General features: G+C 44.6%; 1 long non-coding RNA gene across 1 annotated transcript in view; it reads right to left on the bottom strand.

The window, feature by feature from the left end:
- Positions 1-18,615, bottom strand: part of LOC109029185 (uncharacterized) — a 69,115-nt gene that overhangs the window by 41,502 nt on the left and 8,998 nt on the right. Inside the window, exon 2 of the long non-coding RNA XR_008670589.2 lies at positions 11,852-12,112. This is a non-coding gene — a long non-coding RNA (uncharacterized lncRNA). The remainder of the gene's footprint in view (positions 1-11,851; positions 12,113-18,615) is intronic.

Here is an 18,615-nt window from a genome sequence, read left to right on the forward strand (position 1 = left end):
AATGCTTACACACTGTTGGTAGGAATGTAAGTTAGTTCAACCACTGTAGAAAGTAGTTTGGAGATTTCTCAAAGAAGTTAAAACAGAACTACCATTTGACCCATTCTCATTACTGGGTATAAAACCGAAGAAAAATAAATCATTCTGCCAAAAAGACACATGCACTTGTATGTTCATCACACCACTATTCATAACAGCAAAGACATGGAATCAACCTGCATGCTTATCTACGGCGGACTGGATAAAGAAAATGTGTGCAGGCGCAGTGGTTCAGGCTGGGCCCGGCAACTCATGCCTGTAATCCCAGCACTTTGGGAGGCCAAGATGGGTGGATCACTTGAGCCCAGGAATTCAAGACCAGTCTGGGTGACATGGTGAAACCCTGTTTCTACAAAAAATACAAAAATTAGCCAGGCATGGTGGTGCATGCCTATAGTCCCAGCTACTCAGGAGGGTGAGGTGGGAGAATCATCTGAGCCTGGGAGGTCGAGGCTGCAGAGAACCAAGATCATGCCACTGCACTACAGCCTGGGTGACAGAGCAAGACCCTATCTCAAGAGCAAGAAGAAAGAAAAGGAAAGAGAAGGAAGAGAAGGAAGGAAAGAGAAGGGAAAGAGGGAAGGAGGGAGGGAGGGAACGAGGGAGGGAGGTACAGAAAAGAAAAGGTGACACATATATACCATGGAATACTACACAACCATAAAAAAGAACAAAATCATTTCCTTTGCAGCAACGTGGATGCAGCTGGAGGCCATTATCCTAAGCAAACTAATGCAGGAACAGACAAGCAAGTATTGCATGTTCTTACTTGCAAAGGGGAGCTAAACATTGGGTACACATCGACATAAAGATGGCGATAATAGACACTGGGGACTACCAGATAGAGGAGAGAAGGAGAGGGGCAAAGACTGAAAAACTAACTGTTGGATACTATGTTCACTACCTGGGTGACGGTATCAATCATACCTCAAACCTCAGCATCACACAATATGCCAATGTAACAAACCTGCACATGTACCGATTGAATCTAAAATAAAAGTTGAAATTAATTTTTTAAAAGAGCTTTTACAATTCATAAAAATTGCAGAAATCTAACAGAAAAAAAGAAGTCAAGGGAAAGACATTAATAGGCAATTTCAGAAGTATAAAAATGGCCTCTAAACTAGTCATCAAAAATCTACAAATTAAAACTGTGAAGTGCTTTTTCCCTCATTTATGTGTCAAAATTTTAAAGGTTAATAATATTCAACATTGGAGAACTCATGGAATGCAAATTCCTGCAGCAGCTTTGTAGGGCAATTTGGCAATCACTATCAAACTAGTAAACGGGCAAACCCTTCAATCCAGCAATGACACTTCAGGGAATTTATTCTCCAGAATAATTTTCACAACCTAAAAAGTTTTAGGTACACCGGGTGTGATGGCTCATGCCTGTAATCCCAGCACTTTGGGAGGCTGAGGTAGGTGGATCACCTGAAGTCAGGAGTTTGAGACCAGCCTGGCCAACATGGTGAAACCCCGTCTCAACTAAAAATACAAAAATTAGCCAGGCATGGTGGCGGGTGCCTGTAATCCCAGCTACTCGGGAGGCTGAGGCATGAGAATCACTTGACCCTGAGAGGCAGAGGTTTCAGTGAGCAGAGATCATGTCACTGCACTCCAGCCTGGGCGACAGAGCAAGACTCTATCTTGGAAAAAAAAAAAAAGTTTTAGGTACAAAGATGTGCATTGCAGCACCATTCATAATCATGAAAACTGGAAACTGTTTTACTGAAAGCAGTGTCTTTCCTGTGGGTCACTGATTTAGGAACATGCTCTCAGGGAGCAGGAACAAGGGCATGAAGGGGGAAGAGGGAAAAGCCAACACAAGCATGAAATATCTAGTTGGCCACTACCACCTGTAATTGGGTGGTCCATCTATGGGATCTTTCAAAGAGATGGTGAAATGCATGTCAGAACTGTCCATCTAAGGGGAGCAGGGAAACACACTATCCATCAGCTCCTGTCTCCTATTGGTCAGGACCACCCAAGGGGCAATGGCTCCTTCCAGCTTCAAGGTAGTAAGTGCAGAGGTTGCAATCAGATTCCCAGTGGAATTCCACATTGCAGCATCTGAGAAGCCCCATGGAGGGGGCAACTGAACAGAGTTAACTGAAGCCTGCTCAGAAATGTTCGGCACAGACGTGGCTAGGATAAGAATTATGACTTCATATCATGAACCAGAGTAACCTGGCCTTCCATGCTGACTAACTTTGACGCAGGGACTGACCATAGTACATGGTTATCCTTAGCTCTCTGATGGCTTGTCAGTGAAGAAGCTACCTCCTATGGACAAGGGCCCCTGTCATGGAAGGGCTGTGGATCTACTCAGCTGAAAAACACAATGCCTGCTGGTGGCTTCTCCGCTCCATGGAGGGGCAGAATCTTTGTCTCCTGCATTGAGGTCCAGGGTGCTCCACTGTCTTAAGTGATTAAGATTATAGCTATGCAGCTGTATCACTCCTTTTCTTTTCTCCAAATGGGCTTCTTTGATACCATCACCTCTTCCACCCAAGTTTCTCTCATTTCCTTGAACTACTGCAGAATGAGATGTAATCTTAGGTTTTTCCCCTTCCACTCACCCTAAAACAAGCATAAAAGTCTTCTTAATGCCTTTGTGCTTGCTAATGCCCCGGGAGGAACTGTAGTGGACACTGTAATCTTGGTCTTCCCAATAGGCTCTTTCCTTGGAAATGCCCTCCTTATTCTATGTGCTTCTAGTGGAGCTGTCAATCACAGCTTCTATAGCAACAAGTGTGTTCTATTAGAGAACCCTACCCTCCAGGCCAGGCTGGTTCAGAGGTAGGCATGTGTCTCAAGCAGGACCAGTCAGAGTTCTTCCATAGTAATCCTCTGCTGGAGCCATGGAGAAGACTATATCTTGCCTCTGGGGTCATAATGTTGGAATTTTGGTCTGCCAGCCACATGTTTCTGCCACTCAAGAGAAATCTTAAATAATAAAATCAACACACAAACAGAGCCAAGAAATGGAGAAAGAGTCCCAAGTACATTGTTTGATCCGTGGCTTCTGTTGTGCCTATCAATATCTTCATGCCTCTCCTCTTAGATACATAAACTAATAAAAACACTTTAGGAGCTTTAGCTAGTTTGGCTGAATTTTTGTCATTTGCAACAAAAAAAGTTAAACAAAAATAGATTGGGGAATTGGGGTAATGGAAAGAAGGTGAACAAGATTTCAGGACCTCTTCAAAGACCTAGACAATGTCTTTCTCTGATCTTCACAGACATATACATGGAGCTGGATCTGAAATCCTGCCTTATTCAGCTCAGCCCTTTGGTCAAGTCTTGAGAGGAAGTCCCCTTTCCATTTTCATCTGTGAAAGTAAAATTCATCATCTTACTTTTTCCTACTTTCTTGTAATGGAGAGGAAAAAAATATGAATACAATATCATGGTGGATTCCCTAAGGACTCAAGTGAAATAACTGATATCTTACATGAAGCTCTTTGTCTTCTGGCTTCATGCCCTAATACCATCTTAGGGATTTCCCTGGAAATGTATCCATTAATTTTATAAGTACTGTACTGGCTTCAAGAATGGCCTTGATCAGATTTCATCAAAAATAATAATTATTATAGCAGCTAATATTTATTGAGCATTTACTACCTATCAGGAACTATGCTAAGCATTAGCACACTTGTCATAGCAACGCTGGTAGCAAGTACCATTATTATTCCAGCAGTAGCATTCTATGGGATTGCCTCCCCAGTGCTCCCTTCTTCTCTCCCAATCTTATGTCTACAACAGGAGCAGCCACGTTACAATGTAATCCCACCCCTTGGCCACAGCTGATTGGTTCAAAGATGAGCACCTGATCCCAAACAGGCCAGTGATACCTTGCCCTGAGAATTTTGAATGTGGCACGATGTCAAGTCAGACTCTCTCTGAATGGCTGATGTTACTTTCATATAAAAACCTGAAGCCACTGCATCCATGTTTTCCATCCTGTACACTGAAGAGCAAAGAAAGTTGATACTGCAGAGAAAAAAAGAATGACATCAATGCCAAGAAATAGGCAGTGACAGGCAGTGGAGACATGTCTACAGATCTCTAGTCCTGCCTCCAGTTGGTAGGATCTAGATGCTTCCTTGCCATTCCCCTAGCTTGACTTTTCAACTCTTCTTTGTCGTCAGGAGCTTTCTAATAAATTACCTCTATTAATGTTGCTTATTCTAATTAACTTGGGTTTCTGTCACTTAGAATGAAAACGTATTAACAAACACAATCCCATGCTCCAAAAGAGGGACTAAGCTCAAAGAAGTTATATACATTTCCCAAGAATACATGGCTGGAATTGGATTTAAATCTGGATTTACACGACTCTGGAGCACCTACTCTTCACAATTTACTATAATGAAAGTGGAGAAGTGACTTGGATTACAAGTGTTCATTCAGAATGGATGCTCTAAATCCCAGAATCTGCTCAGAGCATTATAAACATAAGAATTCTGATCATCTTGAAGAGCTGCTCATGTCCCGGGAGGATGTTAAGAGTGAGAACTATGTCAACAAGCATTTAGTCCCCATGGTGAGACTCTCATCAAAGAAGAGGCTCTGGAGCCCTCAAGTATTTCACTGCCTGAGTTAAGGAGCAGGGAAATCTTCTGAGAGAACCCTGGTGTGCTGACACTCCAGCCCTACATGTTGAGTTGACTTGAAAACCATCCTGTCTAACAGTTGCTCGTGGAAAAACAACCTCAGATTCTCTGATTCCTCCCTCTCCTTTGCCACCACACCCATGCCCTGTTGGTTTTAGCTCCAAGGTAGACCTCACTCTATCTGCATTTCTCCATCTCCACCACTATGACTTGAGGCACCATCATCTCTCACCTCTACTCTTGCAGGAGCTTTCATTGGCCCCTATGCTGAGCATTCTCCTTTTTGGGCTCAGATCCAATCCCTACCCTTCCCAGTCTTGCTCTACATCCCAGGGAACCATATTTCCCAGGCTCTTCTGGCTTCCAGATAAATGCAACCATTGGGAGGCACCAGTGGGAGACTAGAGGGAGGGATGAAGAGAGAAACCAGGGCATCTCTGGCCCTCCACCTGTTTCAGGTGGAATCCCTGGGCAACATCCACACCTCCCCCAATGGTTTCACCTCCATGGTCCCAGCTCCAGCAGGGCAGCCCCAACCATGGTTCTCCTTCCTGCCAAATGGTTCCAGCTCCTGGGTTCTGATAACATCACCTCCCTACTTTGTCCATTTGGCCATAAGTAAAAAGAAGTCTTGATAGTAATCATTTCTGGGTCACCTCCTTGTCCCCTATTTGACTTCTCAGCTGTTTTAACACTTGTATAACCATTTCCCTGTATTAAGTCCCCTCTGTTTGAAATACCTAGACCAGACCCTGACTGATGCACTTCCCTCTGATTCATATTCTACCCAACAGCCAGAGTAATGTTTTTTAGATATCAACTGAATCATACTACTCCTGCTTAAAACCACTCAATGGCTTCCCATCACTTTGAATAAAATCCAAATTCCTCACCACCAGGTCTCTCAAGACCTGTCCCCTGCCTAGCTCTCCACCCCATCTCACACACCTCTCTCCCCATCACCCTGCCTGCTTTCCAGCCCCTCTGGCCTTCAACCAGTCCTCCCACATGCCAAGCCTTTTTCTTCTCCTAGCCTTTGCACATGCTATTCCATCTGCCTGGCAGGCTCTCTTCCCTACTCTCAACCTGGCTCACTCACTTCTTTTACTCCTGTAAGTGCAGCATAAATGTCCCCTCTTCATAGAATCCCTCCACCACCACTGCCACTACTTATTATACTTATTATTGCCTGCTGGCCTCACTAGGTTATAAGTCTACAGGGCAGACGCGTATCATGTTCATAGTTCTATCTCCAGTGTGTCAGTCAGAGTTCTCCAGAGAAACAGAGCCTACAGATTTATGTAGCTATATAAGAGGAGATTTATTGTGGGATTTGGTTCATATGATGATGCAGACTGAGAAGTCCCAAGATCTGCCATGCTGCAGCTTGAGAACCAGGAAAACCAGTGGTGTAATTCAGTCCAAGTTCAAAGGCCTAAGAACCAAGAGAGCTGATGGTGAAACTCCCAATCCAAGGCCAAAGGCCTGAGAACTAAAGAAGAGGAGGGAAGAGGTAAGAGGTGGAACTGGTGTAAGCCTCAGAGTCCAAAAGCCCAAGAACCAGGAGTGCCAATGTCTGAACACAGGAGAAGATGAATGTCCTAACTCAAGAAGGAAAAAAGAGAATTTGCCTCTCCTCCAACTTTTTGCTCTATCTGGGGCCCTACAGATTGGATGATGCCCACCTACGTTGGGGAGGGCCATCTGCTTTACCCAGTGTATCAACTCAAATGCTAATCTCTTCCAAAAACACTCTCACAGATACACCCAGAAATAATGTCTTACTAGCTATCTGGGCATCCCTTACCCAATCAAGTTGACACATGAAATTAACATCACAGCCAGCCCTGGACCTGGCACATATTAGACACCAAAGATTTGCTGAATGAAAAAATCATCCAGTGAGATCATCTGGTTCAGTGGTCATCAAGAGCGGTTTATACTGCCCCCCTGGAGGCTGTCTTGGGCTGGGTGCTCTAGAAGTGGACTATGATAATAATTTGTGTAAAAGTCATTTATTAGGGTGTATTCCCACAACAAACCAGTAGGCAAAGCCCCACAGAGGGCAACCTTCACTCAATCCCTCATCTTAGAGTTGACCAGGTCAAAGACTGGGGAGCTGGAGCACTCATCCCCCACCCACACACCTGTCAGTCATTGGTTAAGAGCTTCCCATTGGGTGGAGAATGAACACAGATTCCTAGCAAAGCAAGTTCTGGCAATCTGAAGACAGTACACCATGAAGAGACACAGGTGCTGGCATTTGAGGAGGGAGGGCACACTCACAGATCATGAGTACAAAAACAGTGAAGGGATGCAGGGATATGAGTAGGGCACTAGCTGGGTTTGCTACAGATGCATTTGGAAACGTGTGGTGGTGCTTTTTGGTTTTCAGTAATTTGAGGTGTGGCTGACATACAATGCCCAACGACCAGGCATGCTCAACATCATACACTACCTCACTCAGTCCCACCCAATAAAAAACTGTCCCATCCCAAATGTCAAAAGCACCCCAACAGATGAACACTCATCTGCTTCCAATCTCTCACTTGACAGATGAGGAATTGAGGCCCAGAGAGGGAAAGTGACTTGCTCAGGGCAACACAGCAAGCAAGTCACAAAGATGGGGCTAGAATGCTGGTCTCTTCATAGCAGCCCTGGAGTCTTAATTCCTCCTGAAACCTAAAAGAGAACATGCTAAACCCCAAAGTGCAAAGTCCCTCCTGGAATTCTAGAAGGGGGAGCCAATTCTCTCTCTTCCCTGGGTGAAGTGGGGAGAAATCAAACTTGAAGACATCAGAGGCTACAGCCGAAAGCAGATGTGCAAACAAAGATAAGGGAGACAGTTTTCACCAGACAAATTCACGCCCTGCTCAGTTTAGACATTAAAATGAACTAACTTAATTTCATGCCATATGCAAATCCTTACCAGCTGTCAGCTCTGTAATCACAGGAGACTTAATGTAATAACTAAACAAGAACAAAAACGCAGCAAATACAGGCTCTGGGCAAGTCCATTGACAGCGGGTTTTATGTTCCCGAGAACTCGGCAAGTTGCAGAGCGTTTATGGCGGACATCTGGAAGGAGCTATGTGCCCAAACGCCTGCCATCTCCTTCACAAAAATGCCTGCAGCGATAATAAATAATGGCTAAGGACTGATCCGGCCATTGCGTACCCTGATCTTCCATGTACTGTGAACATCTCCCTCTAGGCTCTACAGCTTTTCTCCAATTGTCAGGAGCCAGCTAGGTCCAGCCATCTGGACCGAGAGCTCAGAAGTAGCCAATAAATGTCTCAGGCTTCCTGAATTCAAGTCCCCCACCCGGAACCTAAGGGGTGGGAAGATGGCTGCTGCCTTGTAGTGGGGGGCTCCTCTGGCCAGAGGACCCCACATTCCTCCAATGGCCCAAGTTAATAGTCCTAATTGCAAACATCAAATGCTACTTACTGGGGGCCAGGAACCAAGCACACCACTTTCTGTGCATTATGTCCATGTTACCCAAGGTGTGGAGGATGATTTAAGGTCATTCATTCATTCAACAAACAGTTATTAAGCACTTATCATGTGTCAGGCACTATGCTGGGAATATAGCAGCAAACAAAAATCTCTGTCCTCAGGAAGCTTCATTTCTCGTGGAACAAACATTTTTAAGTACAGTTACGATGTATGTTAGATAAAAACACTTGCAGCCAGGCATGGTGGCTCACACCTGTAATCCTAGCACTTTGGGAGGCTGAGGTGGGTGGATCACTTGAGGCCAGGAGTTTGACACTAGCCTGGCCAACATGGTGAAACCCTGACTCTACTAAAAATACAAAAAATTAGCCAGGTGTGGTGGTGCACACCTGTAGTCCCAGCTGCTCAGGAAGCTGAGGCAAAAGAATTGCTTGGAAACCAGGAGGTGGAAGCTGCAGTGACCCAAGGTTTTGCCACTGCCCTCCAGCCTGGGTGAGAGAGAGACACCCTGACTCAAAAATAATAATAATCTCTGTACAAATGCTATTATTATTATTACCAGTATTAGTGCTTCTAGCTACTTCCCCAGGAGCCACATATTAGGTATCACTACTAAGAGGCTCTCTCTGCAGTTTCTGAGGTTGTTTCGCTTCCCTTCGAATCAGAGTGCAAACTGCCATTTGCCCTCCCTTCAGGTTCCAACTGAGCCTCTCTGCTCCCCTCCCATTGAAAGTCAGAAAAGCCAGCACTTGAGATTTAACACTCTATCGCCTGCAATTAAATCCAGCCATATAAAGGGAAATGTCGAACAGCTCACTTTCTTGCAGCACATTGAGGTGCTGTGGCAAGAGCATGCAGGAATCCAGCCATAAACCCTTGACTCGTCCTCGCCTGGGAGTTTCTCTCTTTTACTCAGTTGGCTTCCCAGGTTCAGCTGGAACTCTGGGGAATACCCCAAGATGCATGCTAAGCACAGTGAGGGATAGCCACAGAGAGGGCTTTTATAAATGGAAGTTGTAAGGTTCAATAAGAAACTAATCAGCTCCCAAACAAGGTGAGCTTTTCATGCTTAAACGAGTGTTCCAGTCGGGCGTGGTGGCTCACACCTGTAATCCCAGTACTTTGGGAGGCTAAGGTAGGCGGATCATGAGGTCAGGAGATCAAGATCATCCTGGCTAACACAGTGAAACCCCGTCTCTACTAAAAATACAAAAAAATTAGCCAGGTGTGGTGGCGGGCAGCTGTAGTCCCAGCTACTCGGGAGGCTGAGGCAGGAGAATGGCGTGAACCCAGGAGGCGGAGCTTGCAGTGAGCCGAGATCGCACCACTGCACTCCAGCCTGGGCGACTGAGCAAGACTCCGTCTCAAAAAAAAAAAAGTGTTCCATTCATACTGAAAATATCTGGGAGGTTTGCATTGTGTGCAAGATCTGCACTGGGGGCTGCCGACAAGGGATGCCCTCTTGAGCCCATGGTATGCTGGGGAGGGAGACCTGATACAAGAATTTAATACAAGAGGGATGTATGCTCAGGGAAAGAGCAGCAGAGCATTCTGACCACACGGACAATGCCCTCACCTAGGGTCTGGTGAGCCCCAAGGAAGGAGCTGAAACCTCTGAGATGAGCAAGACTTTGCTATGTGAAGCAGGGATGTGGGAAAGAACATTCCAGGTGAAAGGTCTCTGTGCAGCAGCCCTTTGGTGTAAAGAAAGCTGGATGGGCTGGGCGCGGTGGCTCATGCCTATAATCCCAGCACTAGGGAGGCCGAGGCAGGTGGATCGCTTGAGCCCAGGAGTTTGAGACCAGCCTGGGCAACATAGCGACATCTCCCATCTCTAAAAAAATATTTTAAAAATTAGCCAGTCATGGTGGTGTGTGCCTGTAGTCCCGGCTACTCAGGAGGCTGAGGCAGGAGGATTGCTTGAACCCAGGAGTTCGAGGCTGCAGTGAGCTATGATCGCGCCACTACACTCCAGCCTGGGTGACAGAGCGAGACTCTGTTTCTAATAAGAAAAGAAAGCTAGATGGTCCCAGATGTGCATCCAGTCCCTGGACTCTCTCATGGATTTTATTGCTATTGGACACCATCCCGCAGCACATCGTAGCTGCTCACAAGCTATTTCTTGAGGTAGACTGGATAATCCAGGCACCTATTTTTTGTTCCTCCTTAGAGTCTGAGGAACTCTAAGAGTCTTGGGAAGGAGGACATGAAACCAGAGGGCAAATATTCTGGATAACAATAATGACAACCGCTGAGATTTACTTAGCACTTGATCAGAACTTTACTTATATTATTATTATTATTATTATTTTGAGACAGGCTCTCACTCTCTCACCTAGATGGGCATGCAGTGGTGCAATCAAAGTTCACTGCAGCCTTGACCTCCTGGGCTCAAGCGACCCTCCCTCGCCTCTCAGCCTCCCAAGTAGCTGGGACTACAGGTGCGTGCCACCAAACCCGGCTTTTTATTTTTATTTTTTATTTTTGTAGACACAAGGTTTTGCTGTGTTGCCCAGGCTGGCGTTGAACTCCTAGCCTCAAGCAATCCTCCCACTTTGACCTCCAAAAGTGCTGGGATCACAGGCGTGAGCCACCATGCCTGGCCCCTTACGTCATTAATCCTCGTAATAGGAGGATAAAGCAGGTCTTGTTATTGTCTCCATTTAAGAGAAGGAACAACCGAGGCACAGAGCAGTGGTGACTCTTGTATGAGGACACAGGGCAAGGAGGTTGCAGAGCTTCATCATTGCATCCCTTATGGTGGGACACGTCACTCCTCAGGCAACTGCCTTACTGACTCTGATGATGGCCAGATCCCTACATTGGGCCTTTGAGGCCCTAAGATCTAACCCTTCCAGGCCATCTTTCTGATCACATCTCCCACCTGCTCCCTGTCCCTCGCCCTCTCCAGCCCCCTTTGGCTTCCTTGCCATTCCATAAATACACCATGAGCTCCTGCCTCAGGGCTTTTGCATGTGCTGTTCCCCCTGCAACACTCTTCCCTTCAGACATCCACATAACTCACCACCTCAATCACAAACCACTCCTCACCCTCTTCCCCACTTTATTTTTTCCATAGGGCTTGTCAGCCTCGAATATACCATATCATTTACCTATTTCGTTTAGTGTCTCTCTCCTCCACCAGAAAGTAAGCTGTGTGAGGGCAGGAATTGAGTCTGTTTTGTTTACTGCGGTTTCCCAGGGCCCAGGATGGGCTCTCAGTGGAAGCTTAAGTGAGCGTATTCTGTTGCGTGCTTGGTACTATCACAAAACGCTCTCTCTAGAGGGAACACCAAGGCACAGCTGTAGCATGAAGTTGGTTAAGGTTTGGCAAAGTTTTCTGGGCACCCAGGCGAGAAGCCAAAACTGGAGGGGACGAGGAGGGATGAGCAGGGGGTTTTCAGGGGTTATCAGGCCAAATTACCAAGACGGGGAGCCTGGGCTGCCAAGTGGGCTATTATTTGTATTTTAGGGGGACACAGGCCCAAGGACAACACTGGGAAAGAGAGTGCCACCTTTTCTTCCAGTCACAGGGAAGACAACTGAACTATCCTCATGCTGCAGGCCAAAGAGATGCCTCCCATTTTCTGAACCTCTCACCTGGGAAGTAACCCATGTTTTATTTAATCCTAGACCCAGATGTGCCAGAAATGATCAGAGTTCCCAAGTGTCAGAGCTCCCTCCAAAGCCACCCTTGCAGCATCTCAACCCTCTCCCAAAAATGGTTATCTGACCTGGAGCTGAGGACCCAGAGAGAGCTTGAGGGTCCCGCTCTTCCTCCTCTGGCAGAGCCCACCGCAGGAGTGAGCCGTGGCTGGGCAGGGTGGGGCGGTAGTCTCAGAGGTCTTTGCTTTGGGATCTGCAGAACATTTAGGGAGGCATCAGCTGCTGCTCCGCTTCCAAATAAAGCCCAGGTGCTTTTTCAAGCCTCTCTGAACCAGCACTTCTCAAACTTCATGTCAGCATTTCTTGAAGAGTTCCCAAGCCACAGATTCCTTGGGGTAGAAGAGAGGTAGAGGGAGAGACACTCATTTGGAACACCTTTTTGTATACCTCTGACTCCTAGAGCTATGGAAATATTTTCACATGCCCAGAAAATCAATCAATAAATAATTAAAATCAACCAAGATGTGGGGGCTTCCCAAAGCGTGGTCTGTGGACCAGCAACTTCATTGGCCTCACCTGGGAGCTCGAACTCCTGGCCTTCATTTAAATTAATTAAATTTAGCCAGGCGTGGTGGTACACGCCTATAGTCCTAGCTACTCAGGAGGCTGAGGCATGAGAATCACTGGAACCTGGGAGGCAGAGATTGCAGTGAGCTGTGATCGCACCACTGGGTGATCCAGCCTGGCAACAGAGTGAGACTCTGTCTCAAAAAAAAAAAAAAGAGCAAGAACTTTTTCTTTTGAAAAATTTAGACTCAAAAATTGAATACCTGGAGTTTTTCTGTGTCCTTTACCCAACGTTCCCTAATGTTGATATCTTGCATAACAATAGAACAACTATCTAAACCAAGAAATGAACATTGGTGAATCTATGGACATTCAAATTTCATCAGTTTTTCCGTTAATGAACACTTAATAAAAAAAACTAAATTTTTTTGACCATTTGCTGGTCCAGGATCCAATCCAGGATTCCACATTGCATGTAACTCTCCTACAGGACCATAATACAACCATCAAAATCAAGCAATGAACACTGATCTATTACCATGTTCTCCCCAGACCCCATTTAAGTTTCACGAATTGTTTTAATAAAGTTCTCTCTAGTAAAAGAATACAATTCAGAATCAGCCAAATACTTCATTGTCATATTTCCTCAGTGTCATCCAATATGTAATAGTTTTGTCTTTTATGATCTTGATAACTTTTGAAAAGTACTGGCCTTTATTTTCTAGAATTTCATTCAACTTGAATCTGTCTGATGTTTTCTCATAATTAGCTTGAGTCACTGCACACCCAACATCAGAGACCAGTAAGCCACCAGCTGCCATGTGTTGAGCTGTATGTGTACCAAAATCAGTTATTTGCTGCCAAACCTATTTATGCCAGTTTCATTTGTAACTAGTTAAGTAGTATGTAGTAGGATAAAATAGGAGGGAAAGGCCAGGCACAGTGGCTCATGCCTGTAATCCCAGCACTGTGAGAGGCCAAGGTGGGAGGATCGCTTGAGCTCAGGAGTTTGAGACCAGCCTGGGCAACATGGTGAAACACTATCTCTACAAAAAATGCAAAAATTAGCCAGCATGGTGGTTCATGCCTGTGGTCCCAGGTTATCAGGAGGATGGCTGGAGCCCTGGAGGTCAAGGCTACAGTGAGCTGTGATTGCACCGCTGCACTCCAGCCTGAGCAACAGAGTGAGACCCCGTCTAAAAAAAAGAAGGGAAAAAGAAAAGTTGTTTCTATGAAAACTAAGTTTAGTGTTTCGGATAGCCCTGAGAAAAGCAAGCTTCTAAACAGAAATTGATGAAGAATTAGTTGTAAGATAAAGATGGAGGGGGAGGAAAATTATAAAAATCTGGAAGGGTTCTGTATGCTGCTTAGCCAGTGTCTTTAAATTCTCATTACATTCAAAATGAACCAAAAAAGGAAATCACCTGATTCATGCAGGGAAGACAATGTGAGACTTCACCCAATTAACTCATTTGTTAATCAACCATTAACCCAATATTAATATTAGCATTCACAGTACGAATTAGTATACAGAATACTAATATGCGTAAGTTAAAAGATAAGATAAAATATTCATAATGTAAGGTTTTCTGTTTCTCTATCCTAACCCACTTTTTCAACTAAGCCTCAACACCAGTCAATGGTCAAATGATATTAGGCTGACCTCTCAGCTACGCACAAGAACATATTAAAATGGAGCATTGACCAGGTGCAGTGGTTCACACCTGTAATCCCAGCATATTGGGAGGCCAAAGCAGGTGGATTGCTTGAGTTCAGGAGTTTGAGACCAGCCTGGGCAAACATGTCAAAACATCATCCCTATAAAAAAAAAAAATACAAAAATTAGCCAGGCATGGTGATGCGTGCCTGTGGTCCCAGCTACTCAGGAAGCTGAGGTGGGAGGATTGCTGGAGCCCAGTGGGTAGAGGCTGCAGTGAGCTGAGATCACACTACTGCACTCCAGCCTGGGCAACAGAGTGAGACCTTGTCTCAAAAGAAAAAAAAAGTGAGTACTAGGAATATTATTCAGCCTTTAAAAGGAAGGAAATTCTGCCACATGTTACAACATGGATGAACCTTGAGGACTTTATGCTAACTGAAATAAGCCAGTCACAAGAGGACAAATACTGTATGACTACACTTAAATGAGGTACTTATGCTACCAAAATGCCAGGGGTTCGGTCTAGATTCTGCTGCTTGCTGTAGAAAGCCAATACTGAGACAATGAGTATTGCCAGGGAAGAAGGCTTTATTCAGGTGCTGCAGCCCAAGAGATAGGAGACCAATCTCAAATCCATCTCCCTGACCAACTAAACTCAAGGGTTTATATAGCAGGGAGGAAATGTAGCTACATGCAGGAAAACAGGAATTAGGGAGGAATAAGGAAGAGGAGTTGGGCAATAGGAAGCAGGTGGTCAGTTAGGCAACCATGGCATCTTATTGTCCAGATATAGTGGCCTCATGAATTTCAGCTCCTTGATTCTATCTGGGAGACCTGATGGTTGGTTTCCCAAGAAAGGAACTCAGATAAGACAAATGTACCTTTTTCATGTTTTTAAGACTGGGAGGATCAATTTCTATGCTTATTCAAAGAAACCATAAACATCAGTTCTATGGGACAATTCGGCCAGTTTCACTTAGTGTAGTTAAGATCATAGAGAAAGAAAGTACAATGGTGGTGGTGAAGGGCTGGAGGGAGTGGGGATGGGAAGTGGTTGTTCAATGAATACGGAGTCTCAGTTTCACGAGATGAAAAGAGTTCTAGAGATGGATGGTGGGGATGTTTGCGAAACAATGTGAATGTATTTAATGCCACTGAACTGTACACTCAAAAATGGTTAAGATGCTACATTTTATGTTATGTGCATTTTACCACAATAAAAAATTGGTAGGGGGTAAGGGAGTGCTAGAGTGTTTACATCCCATTTTATAGGGTGTTCTGGCAGAATTTCAAATAACACACGAACTTCACTGCCCTTCCTAATATTTCCATTGCTGTGGGTTCTAGACAACCTGATGAGGTAAAACAGTTTCCCAAAGGTAGGGCTTTTTTTGATTTGGTTTTGTTTGACAAATGAAGTTTTTTTGTTGTTGTTGTTATAGGGTCTGTCTCCATTTCCTTCTAATCCTTTGCCTGAGATTACCTGAGTAACTTTAAAAACATGGCAAAGCTACCATTTGCCCTGAAAAGAGACAATGCTACTTGCCAAGCCCATACAGCCAGAGACCAGCATGTCTTATTTTGCCTGCACATAGTAAGATATCAACATATGTTTGCTGAATTAATTAATGAACAAATGAACATTTCATTTCTTGGCTGCAAAAAACAGAAGAAAAAGCCACAGGAAAAGTTGGGGAAAAAGAAAAGGGAAATCCGAAAAGTTACCCCAGTACATGTAGTGAAATCATCTATTTATGTTGTATTACTCGGGTTGGAAGTTACCTACAGAAGACAGAAATCATTTTAGCAGAAGTTTCTTCATCAGATGCAGCCCAGCCCCATGACCAGCTTAACAGGTCTCAGGGCAGATGGTGAGGGATTCATAATCAAACTTCCATTCCCAACCCCAGGACACTGCCCCCTTATTTGGACCCACTAGTGGTGATCAAGCCCCTTGCTGGTTGGTTCTTGCTTCTTGGGAAGCTGGGAGCTGATGGGAACCCTGGTCAAGAGATCCCACCCTGGAATACAAATTAGTACAGCCACTTATGTATATTTTAAGCCTATTAGAAAAAAAAATAGGGGTCTTTCCTCTTGGAAGTCTCCTCTCAACAGAGAGAGAGCTGTTTTTCTTTCTTTTTCTTCTACCTATTAAACCTCTGCTCCTAAACTCCTCTTGTGTGTCAGTGTCCTAAATTTTCCTGGCTCAAAACAACGAACCCCAGGTATATACCCCAGACAAAGTAGTCACTTCATATTGGGGACCTCCTCTGGGATACCAAGGTACAACATTCACTGAAACACAGTATCTGGTGGAGGCAAACCAGTGTTACAGACCATCGGAATAGCTGACAGCAATCAAATTCAAAATGGTGCTACAGACAGAACCACGCATGGACACGCCTTTCTTTCGAGGACCCTTAGATCGACCCCAGGAGGAGCCCTAGCTGCTCTTCCCCACACAATGCTACTTGTCAGCAGAAAGTAGCCAGAAAGAGTCATCATCCAACACCCCCTAACAGCAGTTAGGGTTACCACTCCAGAGTGGGGAATGATACAGGATCTAAGAATAAATTACTTAGGCAGATAGTGATGGTATGGAAGTCCTCGGAAAGGTTTTCCTTTTAATGAAAAGCAGCCCCAAATCATTTTCCTTTCTAACAAAGAGCAGCCTGCAAAATCAAGCATCAGACATAGATGCCGGCAGTTGAGCCAATCATGTTAAAGACAGCGGCTCCATCTCCCCTTGTCTTTGTCAGCCACGTGTACAGTAAAGACCAGACATGATGACCCCAGTCAACTGGAAAGCCTATTCGCATAACAAAATTAGGGTGGGGTGGCCAGCCTTTCCTGTGCGCTATGTAAACGTCATATGTGATCGAACCAATCTGTGAGCCCTGTGTAAATCAGACATCACTTCCTCAAGCCTGACTCTAAAATCCAGTGCATTGGTTCCTGGGCAGTCTTTCCTCTTGGAAGTCCCAGAGAGACAGGTGGTTTTCTTTCTCTTTCTCCTGCCTATTAATCCTGCACTCCTAAACTCAAAAAGAAAAAGAAAAAAAATGGTACAGCCACTATGGAGAACAATATTGCAGTTCCTCAAAAAATTAAAAATAGATATGACAATATGATCTGACAATTTCACTAGTGGTTATAGTTAAAAGAAAGGAAATAAATATATCAAAAAGACAGCTGCATTCCCATGTTAACTGCAGCACTATTCACAATCACCAGAATATGAAATCAACCTCAGTGTCCATCAGTGGATGAATGAATAGAGAAAATGCAGTATATACCCACAATGGAATATTATTCAGCTATAAAAAAGAATGAGGTCCTGTCATTTGCAGCAACATGGAGGGAACTGGAGGTCATTCTGTTAAGTGAAATAAGCCAGGCACAGAACGACAAAGATCTCATGTTCTCACTCATACGTGGGAGTTTAAAAGGTGGATCTCATGAAATTAGAGAATAGATTGGTGTTTAACAAAGGTTGGGAAGGGGCGGGGGGCAGGAGAATGAAGAGAAGTCAATTGATGGGTACACATACGCAGTTTGATATAAGAAATGAGACCCAGTGTTCCATAGATCAGTGGGGTGACTATAGGTTAACATAATCTATTGTATATTTCAAAATAGCTACAAGAGAAGAATTTGAATTTTTCTAGCATAAAGAAAAGACAATATTTAAGGTGATGGGTATCCCAAGTACACTGATTTGATCCTAACAAATTACATGAATGTATTAAATTATTACATGTACCCTGAAACTATGCACATCTATTATGCATCAGTTTTTAAAAACAAAAACTTGATTATCTGCAAAGACTCTGTTTCCCAATAAAGTCTCACTCACAGATCTTGGGGTTAGGACTTCAACATATTTTGAGAGGCACAGTTCAACCCATAACACATATTTGCACATAATAGAGTGCTTAAGAGCTCCAGATCCCCCTTAATCAGACCAAATCCCAGCTCCACCACTTATAGGCTGATGGCCTGTGACAAGTCACTTCACGTCTCTGGGCTTCGGTTTCCTCATCTGTAAAATGGGTCTCATAACTCTACCTACCTTGTGGGGCATCAAAGGATTCAACAAAATCATGTATTTGTTCAATCAATGTGGATAATACTCCTGTGGCCTGCCAGCCTTAGGCACTGGGGCTGTAGCTGTAAACAAAAGACAAATCCCTGCCCCTGTGGAGCTTATTAAGAACAAAGGGGCTGCAGAGCCACTTTATATTTTAAAAAATAGGCCAGGTGCAGTGGCTCATGCCTGTAATCCCAAAGCTTTGGGAGGCTGAGGCAGGAGGATCGCTTCAGGCCAGGAGTTTGAGTCCAGCCTGGACTACATGGTGAAACCCTGTCTCTAACAAAAATACAAAAAGTTATCTGGGCATGGTGGCACATGCCTGTAGTCCCAGCTACTCGGGATGCTGAGGCAGGAGAATCGCATGAGCCCAGGAAGCGGAGGTTGCAGGGAGCCGAGATTGCAGCACTGCACTCCAGCCTGGGTGACAGAGTGAGACCCCATCTCAAAATAAATAAATAAATAAATAAACAAGTAAAATATCTAGGCTAGCAGAGGGCAAAGAGTGAGATTATTTCTATGTGCATCATTTATGGCTGAAAAATAGAAAAATGACGCAAGTGATAGCCTCAGCA

This window comes from Gorilla gorilla, chromosome 10, assembly GCF_029281585.2.
Source record: "Gorilla gorilla gorilla isolate KB3781 chromosome 10, NHGRI_mGorGor1-v2.1_pri, whole genome shotgun sequence".
Taxonomy (NCBI): Eukaryota; Metazoa; Chordata; class Mammalia; order Primates; family Hominidae; genus Gorilla; species Gorilla gorilla.